This window comes from Macrotis lagotis, chromosome 1 (assembly GCF_037893015.1).
Source record: "Macrotis lagotis isolate mMagLag1 chromosome 1, bilby.v1.9.chrom.fasta, whole genome shotgun sequence".
Lineage (NCBI taxonomy): Eukaryota > Metazoa > Chordata > Mammalia > Peramelemorphia > Peramelidae > Macrotis > Macrotis lagotis.
Window position 1 is genome coordinate 398,842,754 of NC_133658.1, and position 23,219 is coordinate 398,865,972.

Genomic DNA, 23,219 nt, shown 5'->3' on the forward strand with positions numbered 1-23,219 from the left:
AAAATGTTATGAAACTGTGGGAGTTATTGGTTCTGTTAGTATATAGTTAGTTCTCTAGATCATAAAATACTATTGCTTCTCTCCTCAGAAGCAAAGATTTATCCTCAGAAGAGCCCATAATTCAAAAATATTCCCATGCTTTTTATATTGAAAAAGTGAATTGTCATTAAAAAAATAGATTTAAAGCCAAAATCAGATTTGTTCCCACTATCTCTAGATTCACTTGCCATCAACACTCCTGTCCTCTCCTCAACCTAGATATTAAATGCCTTTGTTTTTGTAAACCAGACACTTGACACACATACAATCTTTCCCTAAAAAGGCCTAGCAGAGCATTTGTTCTAGGCCATCTCTATGCCAACAGGTTCTGCTGTAGCTGAGATCTTTCTACTTTTCTATCCATTTCAGCAAGATTTCTGCTCTTATCATGACCATGAACTCTGCTCTTGCCTCTTGCTTCCTAGCACACTATTTAGGATTGATTCTTAAACTTTTTTTCTAATATTTTGATAACTATGTTTCAATATAATTGTTTTCCTTGGTAATCTTATTATTGTATGTATGTGTGTGTATATATATATGTGTATATATACACACACACACACATATATATATATATATATATATATATATATATATATGAGCATTATTCAGAAAAGGAGACCATAGGCTTCACAAGACTGTTCATGGGATTCAGGATTTGAGAAAGACCTGAGTTCAAGTGCCAGTTCTACCCCCTCATGAATTAGGCAACTCTTGACAACTCATTTAATCTCTGTTTCTCCACTCATGACTAAATTCATTTCTGGATTTCTCCCATTTCTGATTCCCTATATCCTGGAGAAACCTCCACCCTGACACTTTGTTCTCCTAATTGGTGATTCCCTTTAGGGTTGTTCTAATCAGCCAGAATAGGCAGGCTTACAAGGCCATTGTTAAATTTTCTACAAATCAGTGTTGAAAGTGATGGAGAAAATGTTATTAATGCAAATTAAGTTTAAAAGTGTATTGGTTGTTAAACATTTACCTTCTTCCCAGTAGGACCATGTTAGGAAGTATCCCAGTCATACCACATTGCCCTCATACTTAAATTCCCTCTCAGAACTTCTCCTTGACTGACACTTTGTCACTCTGGAGAAACTTCTTTCCTGAAGACTAGCTTTCCTGATCTGAGAACCCCTCCCCAGAACCACCATATAACAAGACTGAACTTACTCTCTCAACCCATTTATAAATAGCAGATTAATCTCTCTCCTTTAAAGTTCTAGGGGCACCCTCATTTGGGTGTGAGGATGTCTTTCTAATACTGTTCACTTAAGTCCCTTTTCTAATGTACTTCTTGCCAAGATAATCAGTTTAGTAAGCCAGACTTAAATAGCTTTTTATAAGGAATATTTACTAAGACAGTATAGACAGAAAAATTGTTACAAAACATCTCAAAAGTTTGAGACATTCTCTCCCAAAAGTATATACAAAATCTAAGAGAAGATAATCTCAAACTTAGCAAACACATGTGGCAAAAAGCTACTCATCTCTATAGGCAAGTTCAAAAAGTTCACCTTAAGTACAGTATAATTTCTGAGCTGGTTCTTGTACAGCCATTCTTGGCTCCCAATGCAGACAGTGTCTTTTGACTGATCTGGAGATGTCACTGGAACCCCTTGGGAAGATAGAAAGTTCAACATTTTCTGGACCCTTCAGAGCTAGAAAGGTCTTCTCTGGTCAAGGGGGAGATAGGTAAAGGTTCAGAGACCTAGATCAAGCTCCTTCCTTTAGCTAATATATTCTTTGGGGTAGGGTGGGGAGTGCTAAAATGCTACACTTCAATCACTAGATTTACTCCCAGTCTAAACTACCTTGATGAGCAGGTCATAAGCCATGAACAAATTTCCTCAGGTAACTCAAACATGATTCCTGTGTAACATATTTTCAGTTACAAGAATTTGGGGCATGTAGTCTAAAATTCATGATTAATTGGTTGAAACTCAAGCCCATGATTGAGATTGAGACTTGCTATCATATTAATATACTAAAACATTTTGTCTTAACTTAAACAAAGTGACTCAGCTGAAATGTTCAATCATTACACTAGAAAGGGTCGGACCATGCTTCATCTCACTCACCACTGACTCACTGACTGAATTTCTTCTCCTTGGCTGCAACCTTACCCCCACATAATTACCTTTCCCCTCCCCCACCGCCCATTTCCCCTACTTGTATTGTCTTTCTCCAATTAAAATATAACCACTGTCTTGTTTGCTTAAATTTGCAGTGCCTGATTCATTAAGCACTGGCTCACATAAAGTGCTTAATAAATATTGTTTTGTTTTTTTATAAGCTTCCTGGTCTATAAAATAGACCAAATTTTAAAAAATAAACAACCTAATTGTTGTGATAAAAGAACTTTGTAAACCTTAAAGTCCTATATAATGTTCTTATTTAATTCATGTTACAGAAATATCCTTTGACATACAAAAGTTTTGAATGTGGGGAGAAAGAACTTGGGTCCCAGGACTAGCCCAAATCGTAATGATTTGCACTTGTCTAATAATAAATATTTGGGTAACTTATGTTACTAGAAGTCACCCTCCTGATAGAGTTATCTATACAAAAGTGACTTAAAGGACCATGCTAGGGAGGGCCCTGGCAAGAGAACAAGAGGCTTTGTTCTCGCACATTCATCTTGCTCTCTCTGGCCACTCTTGTGGTCTGGTGCTTCACTTACCTGCTTTTCCAGTAGATGTGATGAAGACTTGTTATCATCCTCCGGCTCCCTTAGCAAGTTCTCTAGTCTGGTTTTCCTCTTGCAGATAGTGTTTGTCTCTCCAGCTGTTCAGCAGCTGGAGGTATTCTAGGGAAGCTTCAGCTGTTAGTGCTATAGCTCTTTCCAATCTTCACAACACTGGGGGACTTGGCCAATTAAAACAATCTGCTATTTTCCACCTGGGTCCTACAGCCCTGCTTTCTGCTCTAAGGAAAACTCAGATAACTGTGGGATCCACCTACTTCTTGGATTAGTCAGAAAGGTCTCTATTTCCAATTCCAGGTCAACCCATATTTGATGTTAACAATCGGCCTAGGAGGTTGGTGCTATTATTATCCCCATTTTCTCCCACAGGAGAAAACTGAGGTTTTTGAAATTTGAAGAAAATAGAGGGAAGACACTAGAATTAAGGAAGACTGGGAACAATTTCTTGCCCAAGGTAAGATTTTAGCTGGAATTCAAAGCTGGTCAAGGAAACCAGAAGGTAGAGATAAGGAGAAAAAGAATTCCAGGCATGAGGATCAGCCAGAGAAAAGGCTTGGAATCAGGAAATGGAAAATCATATCTGAGGAACAGCAGGGAAGGCCAGCGTCACTCAACTGCCCAGTAAGGTGTACGAAAACTGGAAAGGGAGGAAAGGGCCAGGTCATTGAGGGTTTTATTAGCCAAATACTGGATTTTATATATGAACCTAGAGGCAATAGAAAGACATCGAGTTTATTGAATTAGGTTGAGGGGTATAAGTGTGTATGGTTAGACATGTGCTTTAAGATCATTTTGTCAAATAAGTGGAATATAGGCTGGAATGAAGAGATTTTTGGTGCAAGAAGACTAACCTGCAGGTTATGGAAAAAGAGCAGGTGTATAGAGAAAAGGGTTTTCACCAGGATAGTGGTACTATCAGAGGGGACATGTATGAGAAATATTATGAAAGTTCAATCAACAAAACTTTACAATTAATTGGATATGGACGGTAAGAGAGTGAAGGTGCGATTATGAAACAAAGTTGTGAATCTAAGTGTCTGGGATGGTGATACCTTCCATTGTAATAGGGAATTTAGGAAAAGGCAGAGGTTTTGGGGAAAAGATTATCAATTCAGTTTAAACATGTTAAGATTTCTATGAGATATCCAGATCAAGATATTTGGAGATGCAAGACTAGAGGTTAGGATTGGACAAATCAGGACAAACCTGAGAATTATCTGCATAGGGTACATAGATAATTGACTCTATGGGAGCTGATTAAATTATGCAACAAAAGAGTATAGAAGAAGAAAAAATGACACATGATAGAATCTTAGGAGATACGCAAAGTTAATGAGCATGATGTAGACGAAGGTCCAATAAAGTGGACTGAGAAGGAATGGTCAGACAAGAGAAGGAAAGGAAAGAACTATTTTAGAAAAAGTTTAGATAGAAGAGTTAAGAAGAAAATGGTGCTTGACAATGTCAGAATCTGCAGAGAGGTAAAAAAAAGATGAGAAGTGAGAAAAATCCATTAGATTTGCCAATAAAGAGATCATTAGTAACTTGCAGTTTGGGTTTAATAATAAATTCAGAAAACAGAGGGCATCTACCAAAACTAAACTACCTGTTTAGTGCCATGCCAATTAAAATTCTAAAAAAATACTTTAATGAGTTAGAAAAAGTTGTAAATAAATTCATATGGAGAAATAAAAAGTCAAGAATTTCCAGGGATTCAATGAAAAAAAAGTGCAAAAGAAGGGGGCTTAGCCCTACCTGATCTAAAATTATATTATAAGGCATCGGTCATAAAAACTGTCTGGTATTGGCTAAGAAATAGAGTGGTGGACCAGTGGAATAGACTAGGTGCAATAGCAGGAAATGAATATAGTAATCTGCTGTTTGATAACCCCAAAGAGTCCAGCTATTGGGATAAAAACTCTTTCTTTGATAAAAACTGCTGGGAAAATGGAAGTTAGTATGGAAGAAACTTAGATTAGACCAATACCTCACCAAGGTAAGATCCAAATGGATACAGGATTTAGACATAAAAAAACAATACTATAAGCAAATTAGAAGATCAAGGACTAGTTTACCTGTCAGACCTATGGAAAGGGGAGCACTTTATGACTAAGGAAGAGATGGAGAAAATCACTAAAAACAAACTAGATTTCAATTACATTAAATTAAAAAGCTTTTGCACAGACAAAACCACTGTAACCAAGATCAAAAGAAATATAGTAAACTGGGAAACAATCTTTACAACTAACGTTTTTGACAAAGGACTCATTTCTAAAATATACAGAGAACAGAGTCATATTAAAAAAAAAAAGCCATTCCACAATTGACAAATGGTCAAAGGATATGCAAAGGCAATTTACAGATGAGGAGATCAGAGCAATCCTTAGTCATATGAAAAATTGCTCTAAATCATTACTTATTAGAGAAATGCAAATTAAAGCTTCTCTGAGGTACCACCTCACACCTCTCAGACTGGCCAATATGCCAAGAAAGGGTAATAATCGTTGTTGGAAGGGTTGTGGGAAATCTGGGACACTATTACATTGTTGATGGAGCTGTGAACTCATCCAACCTTTCTGGAGAGAAATTTGGAACTATGCGGCAAAGAACTGGAAATTAAGTAAATGTCCTTCAACTGGGGAATGGCTTAGCAAACTGTGGTATATGGATGTCATGGAACACTATTGTTCTATTAGAAACCAGGAGGGATGGGAATTAAGGGAAGCCTGGAGGGATTTGCATGAACTGATGTTGAGTGAGATGAGCAAAACCAGAAAAACACTGTACACCCTAACAGCAACATGGGGGCGATGATCAACCTTAATGGACTAGCTTATTCCATCAGTGCAGCAATCAGGGACAATTTGGGGCTCTCTGCAATGGAGAAAGAACTGTGGAGTTTGAACAAAGACCAAGGACTATTACCTTAAATTTAGAAAAAAACCTGATATCTTATTGTCTGATCTTGCTATCTCTTATGCTTTATGTTTCTTCCTTAAGGATGTGATTTTTCTCTCTCATCACACTTAATTTGGATCAATGTATACCATGGAAACAAAGTAAAACTGACAAATTGCCTTCTGTGGGGGGTGGGGGGAGGGAAGCAAGATTAGGGGAAAAATTGTAAAACTCAAAATAAATAAAATCTTTAATAAAAAAGAAAACAGAGGGAAGAGAGTCAAGATGAGAATTAAAGGAAAGGAAATAGAGATATCAGTTGTAAACAGCCTTCCAAGGCATTTAGCCACATAAAGGAGAAGAGATATAGCATAATAGCTAATAGGGATGGATATATCAAGTGATGGTTTGGGTTTTTTTTAAGGATGAGGGAGACATAGGTATGTATGTAGGCAGTAGGAAATAGTTGATAGATAGGAAGAGATTGAAGATAAATGAGAGGGGTTGAAAGAAGAGGCAAACTGTTAGAGAAGATAGGATGAAATAGGGTTGTTTTGGGGCATAGAGGAGTTTTCCTTGACAAGAAGAGTCATCTTTTTGTGAGAAAGAAACAAAAGAAGAGAAAGTGGTAGATGGTGTAAGGTAAAACTTCAGAATTTTTATGATTTGTATTTCCCTTCTTATAGAGATTTAGAGCATTCTTTCATATGGTCATTAACAATTTGCAACTCTTTTGAGAACTATTGTTTATATGCTTTGACTACTAATTTACTGAGGAATGACTTTTTGGATATATAGTTTCAACTCCACAGAACAAGATGCCCCTCCCAAGGATAAACTGATCACTTCCATTCTCATTACCATGCTGTTCTCCTGAGCCTTGGATATCACCTCCCTGAGCTCCTCTCCCCTTTGACTGGAGTGCTGGAGTACTAAGCTCTTCCCAAAGCTTTTCTTTATAGAGAACAGAAATTAGATTTCAGCTCAGGCAATTTACCTCCTGCATCTCTGCTTTATTTCCCACTTTACAAAACAAAATGCTCCCACTGCAGAGATCCTGCATCTTTCCTTCCTTTTTCAGTCTTCCTTTCAGTGATGTCTTCCCCCATTAGACTGCAGAATTCCTACTGCAGAGCAGGGACTACCTCACACCTATCAGAATGGAAGATGACAAAAAAAAAAAAGAAACTGACAGCTGTTGGAGAGGCTGTGTGAGATGGAAGGCACACCAGTATACTAATGATGGAGCTATGAATTGATCCTATCATTTTAGAAAACAATTTAAAATGAATAAACTATGTATGCCATCAGTGTTGCCACTAGGCATATACCCCAAAGATATCAAACATCTAAACTAAATAATGATTAAAAAAGCATTTGCTAAGTGCTTTATAATAAATGATGTGAATACATATTTAAAATTCTAGACAGTTACTACATTCGAGGAGATCACATTCTAAATGCAGGAAACTATACATAAAGTTCCACTTCAGAGCAAATGGAAAGTCCTGGAAGTTCTAAAGGTATAATGGTAAGGCAGATGGCAAAGGCCGGGGTGGGGGGGGCTCCATATTTATAAGTACTTTTTGAAGTATATAAAAAAAGAGCTAGAAACAAAGTGAAAGCCCATAAATTGGAAAAAATACTGAACATATTATGTAATGTATATATTGGAACAGTGCTGTAAGAAATTATGAAAGATAAAGATGCAGAGAAATCTAAGAAAAGTTATATTAACTCATGAAGAATAAAATGAGCAGGAGCAAGAGAACAATTCATATAATAATTACAACAATGAAAGGAAATAACTGTAAAAGTTTTAAGAACTACAATCTATACAGTAACCAATAATAACTCCAGAACACTCATGATTAATCATATATTCTCAGTATTGGAGGGGATATGGGAAATCTGGGACACTAATGTGTTTTTGGTAGAGTTGTGGACTGATCCAACCTTTCTGGAGAGCAATTTGGAATTAATCCTAAAGGGCAATAAAAATGTGCATAATCTTTGTTGCAGCAATACCACACTGGGTCTATACCCTGAAGAGATCATGAAAAAGGGTAAAAACCTCACTTGTACAAAAAATATTCATAGTAACTCTTTTTGTAATGGCAATGAATTAGAAATTGAGGGGATGCCCATCAATTGGGGAATGGCTGAACAAACTGTTGTATATAAATGTGATGGAACACTATAAGAAGCCATAAGGGACAGGATTTCAGAGAAGTTGGGAAGACTTGAATGAATTGATGCTGGGTGAAATGAGCAGAACCAGAAGAACATTATACACATGAACAACAACATGGGGTGATGATCAACCATGATGGACTTGTTCATTTCAACAGCAATAATCAAAGACAATTTTAAGGGACTTGTAAAGGTCACAGGGACTTTGGGTAACTGAATAAGTATAGATGTTACCATACAGGATGTTTATTATGACTGAATGCAACAAAACAGATATATCTCTGGGCTCATAAATAACACAAGCCAATTTGAAACTGCAAATTTTAGAAATGGTGATTGAATGCAGCAGTGAAAGATTCCTGAAGAGGTTCTGTGATGAGAGGTATGTGGTAGGGAATAGAGGAAAGAGGAAGAGAGGAAATAGTATTATCTTTGTTCATGGACTAGATTGACTACCTTGTGAACTTCTAAAGGTAGTAGTCATCAATAAATCAATAAACTAGAAGAGGATTCAGCAAAAGGAATGGAGAAGGAACAGCCAGTTTACTGTTGTTTGTCCTTCATTCTCTAAGACCATGGCATCAGGGATGTTGATGCCATGACATGCAAGAAAACTGAATTTAAAAAAAAAATGTTGGTATTTTATTTTTATAATTATAAGCAAAGATAGTTTCAACATTCATCTTTTTGTAAGTTTTTGAGTTCTACATTTTTTTCTACCACCCTCCCCTCTTCCCATAGCAGCAAATAATTTGATATAGGTTGTACATGTTTAACATATTTCCATATTAGTCAGATTGTGAAGAAGACTTAGATCTAAATAGGAAAAAAAAACAGGAGAAAGAAAGAAAAAAACAAAGAAGTTTAAAAAGTGAGCATAGTATACTTTGCCCTGCATTCAGACTTCATGGTTTTTCCTCTGGATGTGAATGGCATTTTCCATCAGGATTGTCCTTGATCACTGAACTGCTTAGAGGAGCTGTGTTCATCTGAGTCGATCATCTCACAATAGTGCTGAAAGTGTGTACTAAGTTATCCTGATTCTGCTCACTTTACTCAGGCTCACTTCCTGCAAGAGTTTCCACTTAGGATTTCTTACAGAACAATGGTATTTTGTCACAATCATATACCTTAATTTGTTGAGGGGCATACCCTCAATTTCCAAGAGAATGGTTGACAGTATCAAAGGATTTAGAGAAGTCAAGGAGAATGAGAACTACCTGATTTGGCAAATAAGAACATTAGGAAAAATTAACAATTTTGGTGAAATAATGTCCCTAGACTACACTATAAAAGAAATAAGTGAGAGAAGAGAAAATGAAGGAGTTTAGCCATAAAGTACAGAAGATATTAAAGGACGATAGTTACAGGGATGGAAGGATCATGTGAGGGTTTTTTCAGAATGTGGGGAATGAGGTCATATTTATAGGCAGTGGGGAATGAGTCAGTAGACAAGGGGAGATTGAAAATAAGTAAAAGAGTAGGGATAATCTGTTGGAGGAGATGGGATAGAATAGTATTAGCTAGTAAGGCCTTGGGAGGAGTGGTAAAAGATATCAGAGAAAGGAGATGAGGAAGGAGGGAGAAGGGGGAGTTCATGGCGAATGGCTCAATTTTTCTGTAATATATGGGGCAATCTGAAATATCTATAGTTTGTAGAAATGTCCATCAAAGCCAGTCTTATAACCCTTGGAGAAGTAGCAACTGCATCAGGAACTAAAAAAACACTGAAAACCAACTACACCAAGTAAAGATAGCTTCTGAGTTCTACAAGGGCATTGACCCCAGAGCCCAGCAGAGAACCATACCTAAAGATAAACTTCATAAAGACTCGATGAGAAGAGTAAAAGACATCCAGTAACCACAAGTTTATCCTTTGGTCATATGTCCTCTCTAAGCTTTTTTTTTTTTTTTAATTTTTATTTATTTTGAATTTTACAATTTTTCCCCTAATCTTGCTTCCCTCCCCTCATCCCACACAGAAGGCAGTCTGTTAGTCTTTACATTATTTCAATGATATAAGTTGAATGTGATGCCTCTCTAAATCTTGAACTCTCCCCATGAACTCTGTATATGCAGGGGGATGGTATGCCCCTGTTTTAGGCAGTATATTTCTGTAACAATTGTCCCTATCTATTAAATGACTTTTTTTTGGCTTTTTGTAAGACAACAAAGTTGACTTGCTTAAGGTCACACAGCTAGTTAATTATTAAATGTCTGAGGTCACATTTGAACTCAGGTTCTCCTGTCTCAAGTGGCCTATCCACAGCACCATCTGTCTACTGCACTGCATAATTTTTATAAGAGCCATTTAACTCTGGCTGATAATCAATGGGAATCAAACAAGTGAAGCCTTTTAAGCTACAGTACTAGAAAGCTCCAGTCTACACCCTCAGGTTTATGCTGAAAACCCTGAGTGGAAGTAGCCTTAAAAAAGGTGCCACATATGCTTTATTTTTTTCATTCGGTTTAAAAATATTTTGTTTTAATCAAACAAAATTTTCCTCCTGTTTCATTCTTCCCATTGGGAATCAATTGAAAAAACAAGAAAAAACAAAAGCCATTACAAGTATATATAGTTAATCAAAGTGAATGTCTACATTGACTATGTTCAAGATATATTTGTTTCATTCCTCATTCTGAATCCTTTTCCTCTCTATATTGAGGTGGATAGCCTATTTCATCATTAGTTGGTCATCATAATATGGAAATCAGCATAATAGTATTTTATTATATTTTTATATCTTAACTTGTTCATCCATTCCTCAACTTATAGATACCCCTCAGATTTCTCTTACTTTCCATCTCAAAGAGCTATAAATATTTTTGTATATCCTTTTGAATTTTGTACATCCCTTAATCTACCCTCCCTCAAATTCTTCCTCAACCCTTCCCCTCTTCCTTCCTATTGCCCTGTTGAGTGAAATGTATTTCTGTATCAAAGTCTGGGTATGTGTTTAAGTGTGTGTACATTCTTCCTCCTTTTAACCAGTTCAGATGAGAGGAAATTTAATTGTCAGTTATTTACTGCCCTTACCTGACTTCTTGTTTATATAGATATCTATCTGTTCACTCTGGTTATATGACATAATTTTCTTTAACCATCTTTTTCTACATACACCCATGTATTCTTCCCCCCCTTATTATTTTAAGATCACCAAAACATAACACAATCCCTGCCAGAGCTTTTCTAACTGGCCACCCTTTATGACCCTTGATGATGATAGAATTCCAAAGGGTCATATATCGCTCAATAAAAATTTAGTTTATCCTTTGGTCATATGTCCTCTCTAAGCTTTTTTTTTATTTTTATTTATTTTGAATTTTACAATTTTTCCCCTAATCTTACTTCCCTCCCCATCCCCCACAGAAGGCAGTTTGCTACTCTTTACATTGTTTCCATGGTATACATTGATTCAAATTGAATGTGATGAGAAAGAAATCATATCCTTAAGGAAGAAACATAAAGTATAAGAGATAGCAAGGTCAGACAAGATATCAGTTTTTTTCCCCTAAATTAAAGGTAATAGTCCTTGGTCTTTGTTCAAATTCCACAATTCTTTCTCTGGATACAGATGGTATTCTCCATTTCAGACAGCCCCAAATTGTCCCTGACTGTTGCACTGATGGAATAAGCTAGTCCATGAAGGTTGATCATCGTCCCCATGTTGCTGTTATGGTGTACAATGTTTTTCTGGTTCTACTCATCTCACTCAGCATCTGAGCCATTTCTGATGAGAATGAAGGTTCACTCATTCCCCCCTTTCCACTTCATTGACAAAGCTTTTTCTTCACTCTTCAGTGAAATTTCTTAGCTTCGTCTTCACTTCTTTTCCCTTCCTCCCAGTACTTTCCTTTATCACCCATTGACTCCATCTTTTTGCTATATTATACCATCATATTTCACTCCTTCCTGTGCCCTATCTATATATACTCCTTCTAACAGCTCTTAAAAATGAGAAAGTTCATATGAGTTATCAATATCTTCTTCCCATGCAGGAATACTCACAGTTCAATATCATTAAGTTCCTCATAGTTAGTCCTTCTCATCCACCCCCTCTCTGGTTCACCAGAGTCCTGAACTTGGAGATCAAACTTTCTGTTCAGCTCTGGTTGTTTCAATAGGAAAGTTTGAAAGTCCATCTTTTCCCCTGAAAGAGGATGTTCAATTTTGCTGGGTAGCTGATTCTGGGTTGTAAATGAAGATCTTTTGCCTTCCAGAATATCATATTCCAATCCCTATGTAGATGCTGCTGTAATCCTGACTATGGAGCCTCGGTATTTGAATTGCCTGTTTCTGGTAGCTTTTAGAATTTTCTCTTTGATTTGGGAGTTTTGGAATTTGGCTATTATTTCCTTTTCCAGCTGGCCAATTCTACTTTTTTAAAGAATTCTTCACATCATTTGCCTTTTGTTTTGCTTTTTTCCATTAGGCCTAAACTGGTTTTTAACATATTATTTTCTTCAGTATTTTTTTTATATTTCTTTCACCAAGCTGTTGATTTGGTTTTCATGATTTTTCTGCATTGCTCTCATTTCTCCTCCCATTTTTTTCTCCATCTCCCTTAATTGCTTTTCAAAGTGTTTTTTGAGCTCATCCATAGTCTGAGCCCATTTTCTATTTCTCTTGGAGGTTTTGGATCTGGAAGCTTCAATTTTGTCATCATCTGAGTATGTGTTTTGATCTTTCATGGGACTAAAGTAGTTCTCGATGGTCAGATTCTTCTTTTTCTGTTGTTTACTCATTTCCTCAGCCCAAGGCAGCACTTCCAAGGCTTTGGGAGTTTTTTTTGGAGACACCCCACTGGGACCTTTATTCCTCCAAGATCTTATGCTCTCTTGCCTGTGTTTTGATATATAGATGACCACCACATTTCCTCTGTCCTGGAGCTGTAAGGAGGCATTCTGCTTGGCTATCTTAGTATGGAAGCCCAAACTACAACTGGATATGAGTGTGGGCATACAGCAGAGTCCTACCCTGAAGGAGAGCAAATAAATTTCTGCAGTCTTCCCTGACCTCCTTACTGTCTGTGGGCTATGCTCTGGGGGTGCAGGCTGCTTTCTCCAGTTTCTTGCTGCAGATTCTGTGGCCGGTGCTCCTCACTCCACATTCATTCTGGTGTAGCAGAGTTCTCTTACCTCCCCTTCAAGCTGTTGCTGGTGATCTCTGGGCTGGGCTTGGCTGTGCCGTGCTGCACTGCGGCCTCAGCTTTTTTCCAACCCCCAGTCCTGGTGAAACACACCTTTCCTATGGAACTTCTAAGTTATCTTGGACTGGGGAAATGTATCACTAAGTTTTTCTGTGCCTCTGCCCCTCTAAATCTTAGCTAGAGTCATAGCCTGTTGGCTTTTGGAGTTTTGGGGGAAAGGGGTTCCCAGGAAAAGCTGCCTTCACACCACCATCTTGACTCCGTACCCATATATTTGTGTGTGTATATATACACACACAAATATATATACTTTAAAAACAATCTGCATGTTTTAGTAATCTCTCTGTTGTTTCTATAAAGGAAATATTATACTTAAATATTTATCAAGTTTATAATAAAAATAAAATTTTTTTAAAGTGGGGGAAGGATTAATGATATTGTAGAGAAAAAATAATAAACTTGGAAAATGATTGGATATTGAGGGCAAAAGAGAAGGATGACTCAGGTTGTGATCTTAGGAAACTGTGAGGATGTTGTTGCCTTTTACAGAAAGAGGGAAGTTCTTCGCTAAAGTGGCTATTGAAATTGTAGTGTTGAGTCACAATAGATTCTTGAAAGGTATGCTGTGAAAAACAAGCTCTGAAACATTCTATGAAGCAAAAAAAGTTCTGATATTGATGCAGTGACAGACCAAGTCTGTTGTCCAAGAACCATCCTTCAGAGAAGTCCATTACTTGGTTGTCCACAGGATAATGTATTTTTCAGTCACAAGAATTGTCAAGAACTATCTAGAGATAGTTCTAGAGATTTCTGTCTCTGAAGTGGGTATTCACACTGGTGAAGTCACAGATTCTTGAAATATTGATGGCTCTCCTCCTAGTATGATTATTAACTTAGCCAGTCAATTACATTGGTGGAAAAAGGGAATGGTCACTTTTTTCCTACTTATTTATGTGCTCTAAGCCTCATTATGCCAATACAATTCTATTGATTTTAAAGCCTCCTTTAAATGTCAACTATTGAGTATATTGTTGTTCTTATTTTATTAAGACAAAATTTGCTGTGCAATTCCATGGAACCTAATTTGAAAAGTTTCCTAATAAAAAGGAATGCAAGAAACAGGACAGTAATTTGAGAGGAAAATGAATTCAGATGATGAGTAGTTCTGGGATTTCTCTAATTCTCTACTTCTTTTCTCTAATATTTATGCACATTTAGGTGAAGAGAAGGAGTTAGTAGGGGAGAAAAGAATAAAGAAACCAGACAGAAGTGATAAATAGTTTAAGTTCTGCCTTTTACATTAAAATTACAGAAAAGAAAAATGTAGAGAAAGATGTTGAGGGTAATTCAGAAACTCACGATAATCTTTTTCATTTAGAAATTTTGAGAGATTCTAACCCAATGTAATATCCATTAAGTGCATACTCTGTGCCAGGCCCTATGCAGAAGCAGCCCCTGCCCTCAAAGAGCTCACAATCTAATGGGGAGAAACAGTACACAAAAAGAGGCAAGAAAGCAGGATTGATCAGGAGGGGTACCCCAGAAACAACCCAGCAACTACCCAGCATGGGAATGACATGCTCTGTGGAGCTGAAACAGGCAGAGCAGCAGGTGGCAGGAGAGTGAGTCAAAAAGTTCAATCTTTGCCCTCTATAAAGGAAGACTTTGGAGAAATTTGGTACTCCAGCCCTCAGAGAGTTGATAAAATTAGAGGTGATACTCTTAAACTGAAAGGGGCATCTATTCTAAAGAATTAAAAACCACACAGCCTAACAGATCTGGAGAGGAAGAGAAAGTGGAACATTTGGGACAAATTATTTGGGAAACTTACTAGAGAACAAAGAGGAAAAGCATAAAATCACTGCTTTGCAATTGTAAGAATTGAGTTGAAATTGGAGAACATGAATATGAATGACGTTAAACTGGTGTTTGTGGTTTCATATCATTATCTAGCAGATCTCTACAGGCTAGGAGGCAAAACTGCAGAAACCAAAGTTACTAGTGGTCAAGGATTTCCACAGCAGAAAATCAAAGGCATGTGGAAATCTGAAATGATGATGGTAATGGCAACATTAAAGTGGTTCCCAAAACGTGCAATGGTATCACAATAGCAGCTAACATGACAGAAGCTGAATAATTGAAAGGGAAGTGTACAATGGAAGCTGGTCATCAGAAAAGGGAAATAAACCCTAATGTTTAAGATAGTGGACATAGAATGATACCTTGGGATGATAAGATTCAGGGTATGATACTAATGCTATGTGGTTAACATATAATGGATCAATACAGACATGGAGGTCACAAAAGCATGAGATCATGGATTCTCATGGATTGTCAACTTGGATTCTGGAATCATTAAGGAGGAATGACAGTGGATAGTATAAAAGACAGATCTGAGCTTGTCTGGAATAGTGAAAACGTAGGAGTTGGTAGATAATAGAGGCAAAAATAAATGTATTCTGAATAATGATAATAAGCAAGAATGAGACAGTTTGATGGTTTGGAAGTGAAACTTGAAAATAAGGAGAATGCCAACTATTTTTCTTTTTCCATTTAGTGAGAGGAAGAGGAGGTGAGTAAAGTTTCCATTGGGGAAGATGTAGAAGGTAATGCTACTAGATATCTTTTTAGGAGAGGAAATTTAAAGAAAAGATTTAGAAATAAATCAAAGATAAAATGGAGTTTATCCTCACTGTGGAACTATTTTTTGGTGGGGCATAGTGAAAAAAATATGGAGTAAGATGAATGGTGAGGGCACAAAGAGTTTTCCAAAGAATTCCAAATGATCAGTAACCACATGAAACCACATGTTTTAATCAGCAATCAAGATATACATATTAAAACAATCAACATTTCACCTTGCACCCCTTAAAATGTAAAAAAATATTATTGCAACAAAGGGAAAGAGTCAACACTTGATAGGCTACAAAGAAAACTGGAACATTATTTCACTGTTGGTAGAACTGGCCTAACTGTTCTAGAAAACAAATTGAAATTATTTTTGAAAAAAAACTGTGTCATTGATCTAATGATACCACAATTGGGACTATACTATAAGGATATCAAAGAAAGAAAAGTTTGTCCATATATTTATATCAAAATACTCATAGCAGTACTTTTTGTGGTAGCAAAAAAAAAAATGGAATCAATGTGTACTAATCAATTGGGAAATGACTGGCAAATTTTAATATATAAATGTAACAGAACTTTATTGTTCCATTTAAAAAAAAACACTGAATATAAAGAATTCAAAGAAACTGTTGAATAGTGAAGAAACAGAGAAAAAACATAAAACATATACAATAATGCAAATATAATAACACTATAAAAATAACTGGACTCTGAATAGAAATATTAATGAATCTTGATCCTGGGGAATAGATAATAAATCTTAATTCCCTCCTTTCTGTGGAGACATTGAGAAACTACAGGTATGTAATGAACCTTAATTAGTGATGCTCTGCCAAACTGAATGTGCCTGAATGTCTGTAGTAGAATTCTATGGCTGCAATATCAGTGTTTGATATGTTCAGAATGGATCTTTATCCTATCCATTAGAGAATTATTTCTGAGAGTATTTATAACAGAAGCACCCAGACTATACCTGATGCAGAATATCCACTGTCCAGTGCAGGTGATCACTGATATTTGGGGCTATGGATCAACTAAAAATACTACTTGCTACTACAGTAACCCAAACATTCAGCCTTCAATGCTATTGGAAGAACTATGATGTATTTTTTGAGTTCAGAAAGGATCTAAGTAAAATATAACAATACACATCAAGGATTTCAGCATTGTGGAACCCTGAAGTTTTCTGCCTCCCACACTGAGAAGTGGCAAGCATCCAATGATGCCCATATCAACCACTACCTAAATCATTCTTTATGGAATCTCTTTTAGGAGGTGATCAATGAATTCTTTTAATTTTTACTTTGCTCACTGGTTCTAAGATATCTGGGTAGTTTTCGTTTAGAGTTTCTCAAAATATGATATTTAGACTGCTTATTTTATCATAATTTTTATACAGTCAAATAAATTCTTAAATGTTCTCTCCTCTTTCCAGGTTGTCTTTCCATTCAGATATCTCACATTTTTTTCTATTTTTTTTCAGTTTTGTGACTTAGTTTTATTGCTTCTTAATGTCTCATAGAATTATCTTCTACTTGTTTAATTAGAATTTTAAGGATTTGTTTTTTCAGTAAGGTTTTGTACATCTTTTGCTATTTAGCCAAATTTGATTTTTAAGGAGTTATTTTCTTCAGTATTTTTGGTGCCTCTTTTCCTGAACTGTTAATTCTCTTTTCATAATTTCATTATTTTTTTTTTGCATTGTTCTCATTTCTTTCTCCAGTTTTTCCCTTTAACACACTTACTTGATTTCTTAAATCTTGTTTTTTTCTTTAAAAAAAAATTCTTGGGAGGGGCGGCTAGGTGGCACAGTGGATAGAGTACTGGTCCTGGAATCAGGAGTACCTGAGTTCAAATCCAGCTTCAAATACTTAATAAATTACCTAGCTGTGAGGCCTTGGGCAAGCCACTTAAGCCCATTTGCCTTGCAAAAACTTAAAAAAAATTCTTGGGGCAGCTAGGTGGCACAATGGATAGAGCATCAGCCCTGGAGTCAGGATCACCTGAGTTCAAATCCAGCCTCAGACACTTAATAATTACCTAGCAGTGTGGCCTTGGCAAGCCACTTAACCCATTGCCTTGCAAAAACTGAAAAAAAAAATTCTTTAGCTCTAGCTCTTCTAGGAATTGTTGTTGTGCTTGTTTCCAATCTGCATTTTTTCCTTCAAGGTTTTGCTTGTAGATATTTTCAAGTCATTCTGATTTTTAGTCTTGACCTTCCCTGACACCATGGTAACTTTTTATGGTCAAATTCCTTTTTTGTTGTCTGCTCATTTTTTCATCCCCTTTCTCAACTCTGTTAAGAGTTGAGCTCTGCTTACCCTTGGGAAGGGGGAGATTGCCTGGTCTTATTATCTGACTTTAACTAACTTCATAACTAAGTCTGAAAGCCTAGAAGTTTTCAATATTTTCAAAGTGGTAAGGCCTGGGGATAGGTCCAGACAGTGCCTTCCTGGTCTGTGCTCTAGTTCTCACCCAGGTGGGCCTCTGCTCTTTCACAACCACAGCTGCTTCTTTTTGCCCTAAAATTGCAACTGAAATTGTGTAATGGGTGATGGAGCTACTGGTCCTATGCCCAGGGCTAACCTGGGGTCTCACCAGAACCTCTTTCTGACCAGGTGTTTAAGTCCCCTTAACTCTCCCTGTGTGCTAGCTGCTCCCAGTGCTGCTGCCTCTGCTGTTGTTACCTCCAAAGTCCACAACTGTGTTCCCATCCCACCCCAGTGTCTTCAGGCTGGACAAATAACTCATTACGACTTTTTGTTGGTTAAACCACTCAAAGTTCAGTTTCATTTGCTTTTTAAATATGTTTGAGAGGTGGGTTGGGAGAACTAGGAAAAACTGAGGGCATGACTAGGGAGTTAGTAGATGACAGCCATTGGAACTCCATAAATCTGTAAGGAGTATGCCTCAAAGGAAGAGAGAGTATTTAATGATAGTGATAGAGGATTTGGAAGTGGTGATAAACAGGTTCAGTGTGTTGATGTGCATGAAAAAAATTATATCCATTACTGGAGAGGGTAATCAGGAATGCAGTATCTTATGAGGGAAGTTAGGATTCTGTGGCTAAAATTACATGAGAAGGAGTATAACGATAGAACAGTTTGGTAATAAAGAATGTTAAGGGAATGGTGGGGTGTAGAGGTAGGGAGTTAGTGGAATAGGATTGAAAAAGGAGTAGATCTGAGGTGGATGAGTATGAGAGCAGGTTGTGGTAGTCAGAGAAGGTAGATTTTTACTTAGCAGCCTAGAACAATGAATCACAATCATTTTGAGTGGAACCATAGAGTAGTAGATTGTCACAACCTTCCGAATAGCAAAAGTAATGTTGAGTTAATGATCCTTCCCTAAGCAAGGAGTGGAAAGTTGAATTATGTCATCTCCTTGGTTAATTTTGTCCTTTTAACCACTTCTTCCCATCTTTAATCTGTCCTTACCTATCAGTCTAAATATGTCCAGTCTAAATATGTCCCATCCTCAAAAAAATCTTACCTTGATTCTAACATCTTCATTCTATTCCCCTTTCACAGACTTCTAGCAAAAGTTGTCTTCTCTAATGACTTCTACCTCATCACCTTTCCCTCCCATTTCTCAACCCATTGTAATCTGTCTTCCCTATCACTATTAATAAATCCAATGACCTTTTCTCAGTCTTCATCATACTTCATAATACTTGACATCTCTTCATCTCTTGATGCACCTCTTTTCTTGGATATTTCTATCTTTCTTAGCTTCTTTGACACTTTTTCATTTACTTCCCTCCCTTCCTCTGAGATCCAAGTGTCCAGAGCAAAATCTTTCTTTGTATAGAGGTGAATGAACTTGTTTTCTGTAGCTGTAGTCCCCAGCCCACAACACTCACACTGGTGAGCTAGTACAAGGCACTGGGAATATAGAGATATAAGTGAAACAGTGCCTGCCTTGAAGCAACTGGAATTCTATTGTGGAAACAAAAATGAACATATAGGTACATACAAAATAGATATGAGGTCACAGAGAAGAGTATTAGTATGGGGTGGGGGGATAGGAAAGGCCTCTCGTAGAATATGACATTTTAGCTGAATTTTGAAAGAGGCAGAAGTTCAGATGGACAATGTTCTAACCAGACACTGAATTATAGAGTACGGGAAGAGGAGTGATGTGTAATATTGGCCAGAAAAGTAGGTTGGGACCAGATTGTGACTGGCTTTAAATGCTAAACACAGGAGTTTATATTTGATCCTAGAGAAAATAGTGAGCTACTATATTTTTTGTTGAGAAAGAGTTGTTACAAATTCCTTAAGTGCTCTCCTCACCTCCATCTCCTAGTTTCCTTGGCTTTCCCTGGCTTCTTAAAAGACAGCTCAAATGTGTGTTTGTGAAAGGGGCGGCTAGGTGGGGCAGCAGATAAGAGCACCAGCCCTGGAGTCAGGAGTGCCTGAGTTCAAATCCAGCCTCAGATACTTAATAATTACCTAGCTGTGTGACCTTGGGCAAGCCACTTAACCCCAATGCCTTGCAAAAAAAAAAAAAAAACTAAAAGAAAAATGTGTGTTTGTGCTTGTGTGGTACCTGCGCATGGTGGGGGAGAGAACTAAGGGATACAGTGGATAGAGCACTGGCTCTGGAGTCAGAAGGATCTGAGTTCAAATCCAGTTTCAGACACTTGATGCTTACTAGTTGTGTGATCTTGGGCAAGTTACTTAACCCTATTTACACACACACACATACACATACACACACACACACACACACACACACACACACACACACACACGACATCCCCTTCCACAGGATGCCTTTGTATGGCCCTTTTCCCTGCACCCAATTATTTAAACCTTACACATCTTATATGTATATAATTATTTGCATGTCATCTTCACAATTAGAATGTGAGCTCTTTAGGCACAGGATTAGTATTTTTGTTTGTCTTTGTATCCCAAGCATTTAGCACAATGTCTGGCACATAGTAATGGTTAACAAACGTTTGTTGACTGGTTAAATTGGTTAAATTGACTGATATGGCCAGACCTGGGTTTTAAGAAAATTACTTTGGCAGCTATTTAGAGGAAGAATTGGAATGGAGAGAGAGAGAATTGAGGCACCGGTCCATTTAGGAAACTGTTGCAATGGTCCAGGTAGAAAGTAATAAGTGTCTGAAATAAGTATGTGGTTATGTGGATAGAAATAAGGTATGGATGTGAGACGTTTCAGAGAACAAACCCAAAGGAGATAGAAATGGAGATGGCTCTGGGTCGTCATGATAGTGGTCAAGTGGGCTGGCTGCTGCTATTATCTTGGCTTCCACCTTTGCCCCCCCTCCCCCCATCTAGAGACTGACATTTCTTCTTCCTCAAAAAACCACTAGAGAAGAAAGTTCTTCCATCCATCTAATCTTTTTGTTTGCATCTCTAACTCAGCATTTAAAATGTTTTTCATCACCACACAGCAAGGTGACAAGAAGGTCTTGGGCATTTGTATACACTCTGAATTAGGGAGGGAGAGGGACTCTCCATTATGTACTTCTGGAAGTAGGTTTATCAAGGAAACTGGAAAACACTGGATAAAAAAAAGACAAGGGAGATCAAAGAATTGTAGATTATACAGAAGGCTGTACATCCAAAATACTTTCAAAAAAAAATATCAATAGGTACTAAACACAGCCATCACTGAATACCATCACCAAAAAAATAAAGTTAATTTAATAGGCAGGAAATGACTGGTTACTGCTTTTGAGATTCTTTTAGCTTTCCTTGACAACTTCAGTTCCTTCTGACTTTTATTATTCGTTTTTATTTATTTAAGACAATGGGGGGCTAAGTGACTTGCCCAAGGTCACACATATAGGCAATTATTGAGTATCTGAGGCCAGTTTTGATCTCAGGACCTCCTGACTCCAGGGCTGGTACTCTATCAACTGCACCACCAGCTGCCCCCTGACTTTTATCATTCTTTTTTTTTAAGTTTTTGCAAGGCAATGGGGTTAAGTGGCTTGCCCAAGGCCACACAGCTAGGTAATTATTAAGTGTCTGAGGCCAAATTTGAAAGGTACTTCTGACTCTAGGGCCAGTGCTCTATCCACTGTGCCACCTAGCCGCCCCACTTTTATTCTTGACACAATTTGTAATTTGTACAGGATTGTGCATGCTCTAATATTTATCCTCTATTACTTGCTCTTAGGAACAGTTAGATGGCACAATAGTTAGAGTGCTAGACCTGGAGTTAGAAGGGTTCATCATTTTAAGTTAAAATCTGGCCTCAGATATTTAGTATCTAGGTAACCCTGAGGAAGTTCACTTTTAACCCCATTTGCTCATCTGTAAAATGAGCTAGAGAATGAAATGGCAAACCACTCTAGTATCTTGCCAAGAAAACCACAAGTGGGGTCACAGAGAGCCCAATATGAATGAAATGAGTCAACAATGACTCTTGCCTTTAGTATTATCAACTAGTAGTATATAAATATATATATCTCAAGTAGTGTGTATATATATATATATATATATATCATCTAGTAGTATAAATACTTTCCAAGTTATACATATAAATTGAGAGTATCCTTGAAGAAGGTAGAAGTAATCAAGGAAGCAAATAGTCAACAAGCATTTGTGCCAACCCCTGAGTAAATGTAATTGATGATTCAATATCTATTTGAAAGAAAATTCAACATTCCAATGAGGGAGACAGCAAAAAAATACATAAGCATTATAGAACAAATATAAACACAAGGTATTTGGGTACTGCATAGTATAAGAGGGAGTGCAATAGCAATTGAGGGATCATGTGAGGCTTCATGTGAAAAGTATGTGAATTCCATCTTGAAAAAGGAATTCTATGAGGTGGAGGTGAGAATGGCCCAGAGAATGGCCTGTGAAAAGGCACGGAGACAGGGTGTCATGTGCTAGAAACTGGGATAAGGTCAATTTAAATCTTAGAAACTAACAAAAGAAGTAATTAATGTACAATGAGCCCGGAAAGATGGTTAAAGCAAGATTATGAAAGGCTCTAAATACTAAACAGAATATATATATAATACACACACACACACACACACACATTTTTAATTTATTTAGAGGTACTTGGAAGCCATGAAATTAAGGGAGTGACATGGTCAGATCTGTGCTTAAAGAAAATTACTTTGACAGCAGTGTGTCAGATGGATTGTGAGTAGAGGCTTGAGGGAGGTGAGAAGTGATTGGGACCTGAGTTAATATATCTATGTGAGTAGAGGAAAAGGATCCCATACTAGCCTTTTAAAAAAGAAGAGAGGTACTTGCTTCAGCAGCACATATATTAAAATTGGAATGATACAGAGATTAGCATGGCCCCTGTGCAAGGATGACATGCAAATTCATGAAACATATTTCTCTTACTTGAAAAGTAAGACAGATAAGGACTAAATAACTTCATTTAGACAAAAAAAAACTGTTTGAATGCTAGAACACAAAAAGAAGTAACTAATGTTTTTATGTCACTTAGAAAGTCTAGGGCTCTGTGGCATAGTTATCTATGCTTAGTCCTGTGTTGATTAAAGTTTTTATTAATGACTCAGATGAAGACAATACAATCTGCAAATAGGACAAAGCCAGGAGTGATCACATACAAACTGCATGACAGAG

The 23,219-nt window shown here is 37.1% G+C and overlaps 1 non-coding gene across 1 annotated transcript; it reads left to right on the plus strand.

The window, feature by feature from the left end:
• Positions 1-22,869: 22,869 nt before the first annotated feature.
• Positions 22,870-22,973, plus strand: LOC141510480 (U6 spliceosomal RNA). Its single transcript, XR_012474963.1, has one exon. It is a non-coding gene; the product is annotated as a U6 spliceosomal RNA (small nuclear RNA).
• Positions 22,974-23,219: the final 246 nt, after the last annotated feature.